Raw genomic sequence first — 10,111 nt, 5'->3', positions numbered from 1 at the left:
GCTGTCGGGGAGAAGGACCTGGGGTACCAATCCCCCGCTCGGGAGCTGAAGGGCGTTTACAGCCACGATAACTCCGACTCTGACAACGAGGACCGCCGCAAGAAGCTGTACGTAATGTATGGCGGAAGCTGGGAGCTTGTCTCCTGGCGGGACGTGAAGACCCTTCGCCGAGGGGTCCTTTCGGCGAAGCCGGGGGTCCCGAAGGCGGTGCCGCACCACAGGTGGAGGAATACCACCATCTCTTTCGGGCCATCTGACTGCCCGGAGAACATGGCCGGGGTTGGTGTACTACCTTTAGTCACCGCCCCTGTCATAGCCAACATTAGACTCTATCACTTGCTGATTGACGGTGGGGCTGGCCTCAACGTCATCAGCTATGCAGCGTTCAAGCAGCTGCAGATCCCGGAGTCCAAGCTGACTCCCTCTCGCCCATTATCCGGAGTGGGCCCACATCCGGTGTTCCCTCTGGGGTGCATCACTCTACCGGTCACGTTCGGGACCGAGGAGAACTACCGCACAGAAAGCGTCCAGTTTGATGTTGCGGAGGTGAACCTCCCGTTCAATGCCATCATTGGCAGGCCGGCTCTCTACCGCTTCATGGCCATTGCCCATTACGAGTATTTGGTCCGGAACATGCCTTCCCCTGCCGGTGTCCTCACCGTGCGGGGTGACCGCACCGCCGCCGTCGCTGCAGTTGAGAAACTGCATGCTCTGGCGGCAGAGGCTGCACGTTCCGAGGAGGACCCATCCACCTCGTGAGCCAGGGCGCCTGCAAAGGCACCTAAGGTTCAGCCGTCTGATCCGGATAATGTACCCGTGAAGACCGTGCAGATCGGAACGGACTCCTCCAGGACCACCCGCATCGTGGGAAACCCGGAGGAGAAATAGGAAGACGCGCTCATCACTTTCCTCCGGGCAAATGTGGACGTGTTCGCCTAGGAACCGTCACAGATGCCCGGGATCCCCAGGGAAGTGATCGAGCACCATATGAGGATCTACCCCGACGTCACGCCGGTACGCCAGAAACCTCGGAAGCAGTCCGTGGAGCGGCAGAACTTCATCCGTGAAGAAGTCCGCAAGCTGCTACACGCTGGCTTCATCGAGGAGGTCCACCACCCTGAGTGGTTGGCCAACCCGGTCGTCGTCCCAAAGGCCAACGGGAAGCTTCGGATGTGCATCGACTACACCAGCCTCAACAAGGCATGTCCTAGAGACCCCTATCCTCTTCCATGTATCGAATCAGATTGTGAACTCCACCTCCGGGTGTGACCTTTTGTCTTTCCTAGAGAGGATAGGAAACATACTGCTTTTGTAACAGTGGATGGACTTTATTGCTATATTGTCATGCCATATGGTCTGCGGAATGCCTTACCCACATTTGTGCGAGCTATGAACAAAACTTTCTGTAATCTAATTAGAGATATAGTTGAGGTGTATGTCGATGATATTATAGTCAAGACTAAGGTAGGGTCAACACTAGTTGAGGACCTGTCCCTCGTCTTCGACCAACTGCGCGCCACGCGCACGAAGCTGAATCCCGAGAAGTGCATTTTCGACGTCTCGGCAGGGAAGCTGCTGGGTTTCCTAGTCTCACATCGAGGCATCGAGGCAAACCCAGCCAAGACCAAGGCGATCGAGGCGATGAGGCCTCCCGTCCGCATCAAGGACGTCCAGAAGCTTACTGGATCTCTGGCCGCTCTTATCCACTTCATTTCGAGGTTGGCTGAGAGGGCCCTCCCCTTCTTCAAGCTATTAAGGAGGTCCAGTCCATTCACTTGGACTGAAGAGGCTGAACAGGCCTTCTAGGAATTGAAGCAGCACCTCATGGTGGTTCCAGAGCCAGGTGAGACGTTTTTGTATCTTGCTGCGTCTGCAGAAGCGGTCAGCATGGTGCTGGTCGCCGAGAGGACGGAGCAAGCTTGCCAGGGGACACCAGGGTCTCCCCGGCCAAGGATGGTGAGCCAGACCACGGACATGGGGGTCCGGCAGCCACTCCTCTGTCTGAAGGTCCGGACCCCGGACAAGGGGATCCGGAGGAGCCTCGACCCAGTGGGAACCCATAACCGCTGGGGGCCCAAGGACCTGACGTGGTGGATAGGGGCGAGCCGGACCCGGTGGCTAGGGTCCGGACCATCCAGAAGCCAGTCTACTACGTCAGTGAAGTCCTCCACGAGGCAAAGGCCAGGTATCTAGAGACGCATAAGCTTATCTATGCTATACTTATAGCATCCAGGAACCTGCGCCACTATTTTCAGGCACACAGAGTTGTAGTAGTGACCTCTTATCCGCTGAGAGCGATCCTGCACAACTCCAACGCCACGGGCAAAATCGCCAAGTGGGCAGCAGAGTTGGCTGAGTCCCAGCTGGAATTCCAGCCCCACCATGCAGTCAAAAGCCAAATCCTGGCTGATTTCATAGCAGAATGGATTCCTTCCCCAAGCAATTCTGGGGGTCCGGACCTCAACGCCGGACCCCCGGAGCCGGAAGTCAGGACACCAGTCTTCACCGAGCCCCACTGGACACTCTTCTTCAACGGGTCCGTCCGCAAGCAGTGGGCTAGAGCTGGTGTGGTTCTCATCGACCCAAAAGGAAATCAGCTGAAGTACATGTTGCACCTTGAGTTCAAGGCCACCAACAACATGGCAGAGTACGAAGCTTTGATCTTTGGCCTGACACAAGCCCTGTCTCTGGGGGTCCGGCAGCTCCTGGTGAAGGGAGATTCTGAATTAATCATCAAGCAGGTCTGGGGGGATTGCAGCTGCAACAATCCCCAGCTCGCGGCATAACTCATTCATGTGAGGAAGCTCGAGAAGGACTTCGACGCCTTGGAACTGCAATATGTTCCCCGCAAATTCAACTCAGCAGCAGATGATCTCTCCGCGAGAGCATCTACCTAGGCATCCGTGCCCGAAGGCGTCTTCGAAAGACGGCTGCTGAGACCTACCGCCCAGCCTACCGAACTGGGTGAAGGGGATCAAGCTAGCACGTCGAAGCTAGCGGTCCCGGCGGCATTCCATCCGTGGTGCCTGCCCAGGGTTGTGTGCGCTGTTGAGGACCCTGGAGACCTCATAGCGCCACTCCCACCTACTCAGGGAGATCCCGATGCATGGATCTCCGAGATCCGGGACTATCTGAAAGACAACATTTTTCCTGATGACGATGTGCCCGCTGAGCGCATAGTACGATTGGCTAAACGCTATGCAGTGGTAGAAGGGGATCTCTACCGTCGTGGCGCCAATGGTATCCTCATGCGGTGCATTTCCCAGGAAGAGGGCCGCGAGTTGCTCGCGGAGATCTATGGAGGCGAGTGTGGAAGTCATTCCTCATCTCGCACGCTTGTTGGTAAGGCCTTTCGGCATGGCTTCTACTGGCCGACAGCACTTCAGGATGCAGCTGAGCTGGTAAGGTCCTGCAAAGCATGCTAGTTCTATGCAAAGCAAATACACACACCGGCTCAAGCTCTGCAAATGATCCCACCCTCATGGTCATTCGCCGTATGGGGCGTGGATATCCTGGGGCCGTTCCCCCAGGCCGTCAGCGGGTACCGGTTCCTCTACGTCGCCATTGACAAATTCACAAAATGGCCGGATGTTACCCCTGTGGTGAACATCACCAAAAAATCAGCAGTCGCATTTCTCAAGTCCATTGTGTGCAGATTTGACGTCCCAAGCCGCATCATCGCGGACAACGGGACCTAATTCAAAAGCAGACTCTTCCAAGAGTATTGCGAGGGCATCGGCATCCAGCTATGCTTTACGTCCGTGGCACATCCCCGCAGCAATGGACATGTCGAGAGAGCAAATGCAGAGGTCCTTAGGGGACTCAAGACCCGCACCTATAACTGCTTGAAGAAGCATGGTGCAAAATGGGTTGATGAGCTTCCTTGCGTACTATGGGGCAAACGGACCACACCTAGCCGAGCCACCGGGGAGACCCCATTCTTCTTGGTCTACAGGGCTGAAGCATGCCTTCCCCCGGAAATTCACCTGGGCTCACCACGGGTCCAGACTTTTGATGAATCCATGCAGGAACAACTGCGGCGTGACGACGTGGACTTCGTTGACGAACGAAGGTGGCGAGCAGCAATCCGAAATGCACGCTACAACCAGGCGCTCAGGCGCTATCATCAACGGTTCGTACACAGTAGGGAGCTCCGGGCTGGGGACCTCGTCCGAAGGCAAATTCTGAACCGAGCAGGGCTCCACAAACTCTCCCCCAGCTGGGTGGGTCCCTTCAAGGTTACAGAAGTATGTCGACCCGGATGCGTTCGCCTTGCCATAGAAGAAGGGGTGCCGCTACCCAACCCATGGAACATATAGCATCTGCGTAAATTTTACACTTAGATAGAGCAGGAAAATGAATTTTTCCTTTGTAATAAAATAGAATTAGCGTGCAGTCCAGAGCGGTGGGGGTCCGTCCTCATAAACCCGGGCTCTGGCATCCATCGCACCATCGGCTAGCATTAACGCGCGGCCCAGAGCGGTAGAGATTCGCCCTAATAAACCCGGCCTCTGGCATCCATCGTGCAAGCCATGTATATCAAGTTGTAAGGGAAATATTTGCCCCTAGTTCTGTCTTTGTGTCAAAATCTTATTTCGCATTTCGATTCTCAAGCTTTTGCCTTTCTAACCCCCGTGCGGACTTTCACTCTTGTCGCTACAGCTAAGATCTGTATTGAGTTGCCGGATTGCTGTACAGGTCTGGACCCCCCCTTGTTGCTGGGAGTGGGGTCTGGACCCCTAGGGACCTGCTCTGGAGAGGGGGTGCTTGTTTCCTGGGGTGGTCCGGAGTCTTGTGTAGCCGCTTAGCCGGTTCCGTACCCAAAGCCTACATGCTCCACCACCCTGTAATGAGTGCTCTAGTACCTGGAGCTGGGTAATTAGGGGCCCGGACCTCGTTCTAGCTCAATGGTTGGCTTCCTAAGTCCTACACGGCAGGTCCAGCTCCATATCTCAAAGGATCGAGTACGACAAAATGGCCTCATCCACTGCTAGGGAGGGGTCTGGAACATCGGAGCCAGGTCCGGTAAAGTCGTGTTTGTTTCCTGGAGTGGTCCGGAGCCCTGTGTAGCGCCTTAGCCTGGTTCCGTACCCTAAGCCTACACACTCCACCACTCTGTAACAAGCATTGAGCTACTTGGACCTGCGTATCCGGAGCCCCGGACCTCGTACTAGCTTGGGGGCCGGTCCATAATAAGTCCCGCGGGCCTGCTACTAAGCTTTGACTTTGAGTGGTATGCAGGTTAGGCCTTGACTAGTGGTAGCTAGCCTCAAACCATTGAGCGTACCTACCAGAGGGTCCCGGCATCCGCTTTAAGGTTTCATGCAGATCTGCATACGTCAAACAGCTAAGTTGCAGTATCATTACTACCATCCCAGCGAGTTTGATTTTCCTCTCTGCAGTTTTTTCTGCTATACAGGGAATAAGTCGCTCGTTCGACTTGCAATTTATGCTACACCTATGCCCAAGGACACTTGCCCAACCTCATACGGGGGTCCGGAGCATCTTCTCGGCTCGGATGGCAGATAGGTTCTAACAACTGAACCTATCTACCAGGGGGCCAGCGCGCCGGGGTGCTGCATATCGCAAACCAGAGTAACTGACAAACTGCTAAGTTGAAATTTTCTTCTATTAAAATTTCAACAAGTACAAAGTTTTTACATAAACCAAAAAATAAAAGTTCGCCTGCTGTGATGGTCCAGCTCAGGAATCTGCAGGCTCCCGCTTGAAATAAGCAGCTACGAAGTCAACGACATCCCACACGCTTTCCCGAGCGAAGGCCTCCGTCTCCGCCACTGGACCATCGACGATGGGGGTAGCGAGATGGCAGGGTCGTGGCTCCGGAGGCAGCTCAAAATGTACTCCGCCACCATCTGGCACAGCTCGCGGCGGCTTCAAGGTGGCCAGAAAGGACCGGGTCCAGGGGCCGGAGTCTATCTGAAGCAGAGTTCAGCACTAGGAGGGCGTCAGCAATTGAAGCTGGCGGCTCTGCCACTTGGATTGGACTCATTCCAAGTGGCACCAGAGCTGAGCTTGCTTCGCTTGCCCAGTCGATGATTCGCTGGGCCCCCATGCGCTGGTCCTCCTGCAGCTTCCGGACTGCCTCCTGGACCGCCTCCTGCACCTGGGAATCCAGTGCCGCCTGAGCCGCCTCCAGCTGGCGGGCCTTCTCATGGAGCGAGGCCTCCTTCCGCGCCGCTGACTCCTTCAGGGTCTTAAGACACTCGCGCTGGCGCGCAAGGGCCTGCTCCATGCTGGTGGTGAGGGATTCCCGCCTGGCAAGAGACTTCCTCTCCCCCTCGAGCTCTATCTCGGCAACAGTCTGCTGGCTGGCGTTCTCCTGCAGCTCCTGGCGCCATTGATGCAGGGACTCGGAGAGTTTGTCGAGCTCCAGCTTGCGGACCTCGAGACCCTAGCTGCGAGACTTGAACTCGGATCGCTGGGCCGCGAGGCTAGCCTCCTCCTTGGCAATAGCCTCCTCCCGCAGCGCCAGTGCTTTCTCCTGTCCCGACGCCGCGAGATCCCGGTCGAACACCTTCCGAAGCCATTTCCTGTAGGACTCAAGGTCGGCCTCAAGCTCGGACCGGGCGGCGGCGACACGGGAGGCTTCGGCCTTCGTGCGCTCCTCCAGGCGGATATGCCAGTCGCCGAGGCGCTGACGCTCGCTCTCTAGAGATGCCCACTCCCGCCGGAATGCCGCCTCGGCGGTAGAGGTCGCCTCTTCTATCGTCTGCCGGACCCGGACCAGGACCCGGGGGAGGGGAACCGTATCCTCCTCTGGGGGACCCTGCAAGAGCCGCCTACCAGAGGCCACCTCCAGCTCTTCCTCTGCTGCAGGTTGGGAGTTGGGGGAGGCGATATCCGGCACAGACGTCGGGACCTCGGGTACCGAGGTGCTCGCCATTGCCGCGCCCGCTGCCGTTGTGCTCGCCGTCGCCAAGCCCGGTGTCGGCGTGACTGCCGCCATAGCCGGGGCCTCGGAGGCCACTGCGTTGGGCATTGCTGCGCCTGGCACTGGCGTATCTGCCGCCGCCGCGTTGGGCTCCATCGGGTTAGCGGAGGTCGCCGCACCCGAGCTCCCTACATCTACCGTCGCTTCCGCCGTTGCCACCGAGGCGCCGGTCGCCTGGACCCTCGCTGATGAGCCAGCGGCGGTAGAAGAGCTACCTGTGCGGGAGGCCCTGCAAACAAAGAGAAGAAGCCCATCAGCAAAAAAAGAAGCACTGGAAATAAGGGGAGTGAACGGAAGGACACTTATCCCGAAGCGCCGGGTCTCTAGCGTCCACGGAGGCTGGGCGACTGCTGCTGCCGTGGCGGCGGCGGAGGCGCACCTCGTGGCTGCTGCTGCTGCCCTGGTGGTGGTGGTGGTGGTGGAGGCTGCTGCAGCTGCTGCCGTGGCCCCCAGTTTGGACGCACCAGGGATCCGGATCCCACGGTCCGTGTCGCCCCCAATGTGGCGCGCTGCTAGCCCACCGTCGTCGAGGGTCAGCAGGGTGGCCAGCACCGCAGCTCTCAGGCTCGAGTCCTCGCAGAGGGGAACGACGCCCTGAGGGAGGATCAGGTGCTCCGGGACGAAGATCTCCCCCATCACCTCCCGCACCAAGACCTCCAGGCCTTCCTGGGTCAGATCGCTGCAGTCTTGGAGTCCGGTGAAGCTCCAGGCAGGACGCGGCCGCTGCTTCAGTGGGGCGATCTGGTGCTTCAGGAAATCCCTGAGCACGTGCAGCGAGGTGAGGCCGCTTTCCGCCAGCGCCCTGATCTTGCTCAGCACGGGGTCAAACTCCGACAGCAGGGACGGCTTGGCCCTCCAGGACTGGCGGTCGGAGGTGGGCCCCCCGGTCGGCATGACGAGGCGCTCATTGGCTTCGGTGGTGGCGATCACCCACTCCTTGCGCCAATCCTCCCACTTCCCGCTAGTAAGCCCTGGAATGTAGGGCGTCCGCAAATCGCTCCTCGTCTGGAAGTAGTACTCCCCCACTTCATCCTTGCCCTTCCCGGACTTCACCAGGACGAAGAAGTGGCAGAAGAGAATGACGCAGGGCCGCACCCCCACGAACATCTCACATAGGTGGACAAAGATTGATGTCATGAGGATGGAGTGGGGTGTGAGATGCTGGAGCTGGAAGCCGAAATCCTCCAGCAGCAGCAGGAAAAACGAAGAGATTGGCAGCCCCAAGCCGGTGGAAATGTGCGAAATAAACATCACAAATTCCCCGGCGCGCAGATCGTTGAGTGGAACCGAGCCTGCTCGAATCCCCCAGGCAGTCTTCTGTGGACTCCATCCAAGCAGGCGTCGCACCGTGTTCAGTTCCTCCTCGGTTTGGAAACGACGGGGACGAATGAGGGACGCCATCTTGCTATGGAGGCGAGGAACAATCTGCGCAGAAGAGCAAGGGGCGAGGAGGCTCGAAGGCAAAGGGGCGCAAAGGTTTGGAAGGAAGAAGGCGAATGCGGAAAAGTAACCGCGGTATGCGGTTCGGCCCTTTATGAAGCCTGACCCATCCGGGGCGCCCCGGAACCGTCGCTGGAAGCCAAGCGACACTCACACCTGGTGTTAGCCGCCCAGTCCATGACAAGGGGGGCCTGAAGCATCCCCTCATAAGAGAAGACTAAAATGTGATACAAAGCACCAGTCCTAGGAGGCTGATGCCACATTTATTACATCAGAAGGTTCAAAACCGTACAAACCTTGGAGGACACTCGATACAGATGATAATAATAATTAACCAAGCTACGACGTAACACCAGACCGCAAACCACATGGGGTCTACCACGGGCTCTGAGTACTGCGACAGCGGAGGCATCTCAACAGGGCCGGTTCCACAGGCAAGGTTGGGTGTAGAACGATAACCCTACTCGGCATCGTCTGGTACGAAGTCTGGGTCTTCTTCTGTAAAAAGTAAGAGTGGGGTGAGTACAAACGTACTCAGCAAGTCCAACCACACCCACGGAGGGGGTTATAACAGAATAAAATGCATAGGTAAATCAAGGATAAGGTTACGGTTTAATTTGCAGAAAAATGACATTTTATGCAGGGGTTTATTTTACGGAAAACCTTTTAGAAATCAGTTTTTGCAGTGACACAGAGTTCAGGTTTTAAAACTGCTACCGGACTCCCCGTCCGTCGTAGCACACGACACAACTGCCGGACACAATTCCAAAACCACTCACACCAGCCCATCCCAAAGAAACACTAGTTATGTGACCACACCGTAACTCGCCCAATACCGTGGGCACGGACTATTCGAATAGATTCTTAACTCTGCAGAGGTGTGCAACTTTACCCACAAGTAGGATACCACAACTCGAACATCCGTCGTGTCGGTGTAGATCCCAACATAGCCATTACCCACCATAGCTAAGCTTGACTAGCCATCACGGGATGCACCAAGGGGTCATCGACCGTTCACTTAGGTATAACCGGGCATAAGTCACTCGGGGCTTATCCCTTTTCCTTAGTCACCCTGTTGCTCTCAGCTCTCCTGATGGCTATCACACCAACTAGTGGGATTTATGCTACGCCGTTGCCCATTCAACGGTCGAGTGGTTTGCACGATAGTGGAGTTAGGTGAGATGACACACCAACTCGGTCCTTAGACACGACAAGATGGATATCTCCCTTCTTCGCCCTGCCACACAGGCATAAGCACACCAATCGGCAATTCACACAGAAATGCCGTCCATCCCTGTCCATACTCATCTTTCGAAAATCCACATTTTATCCCTTCCCACACACACACATTTTCTTTATCAAATAAATTATATTATGAGTGAAGTCCTAAGCGTTCTAATATCGATTAACGTCCAAGCAAAATCAGACATTAATCTAGGTGGTCAAGGAATGGTCATCACAAATCAAGGGGTGGCTATCCAACCATGTTTTCATGCAAGCAAAAACATATGCAGTTTTATAAAGCAGGCCATTGGGTTGTATTTATAAAAACTAGGACAGAAACATGCATCAAAGGATGGGATTGAACTTGCCGTACTTCGTAGCCTTCGGGGAGGTCCTGTCCTTCGGGCTCGGGGTCGCGGAACTGGTCCTCATTCTCCTGCTCACAGTACGGCTCGCTGACGGGTTCTCCTTCGTTCACTCCGTGGTCTACAGCGT

Source organism: Panicum virgatum, chromosome 6K (genome assembly GCF_016808335.1).
Source record: "Panicum virgatum strain AP13 chromosome 6K, P.virgatum_v5, whole genome shotgun sequence".
Lineage (NCBI taxonomy): Eukaryota > Viridiplantae > Streptophyta > Magnoliopsida > Poales > Poaceae > Panicum > Panicum virgatum.
This window is presented reverse-complemented; position numbering follows the sequence as displayed.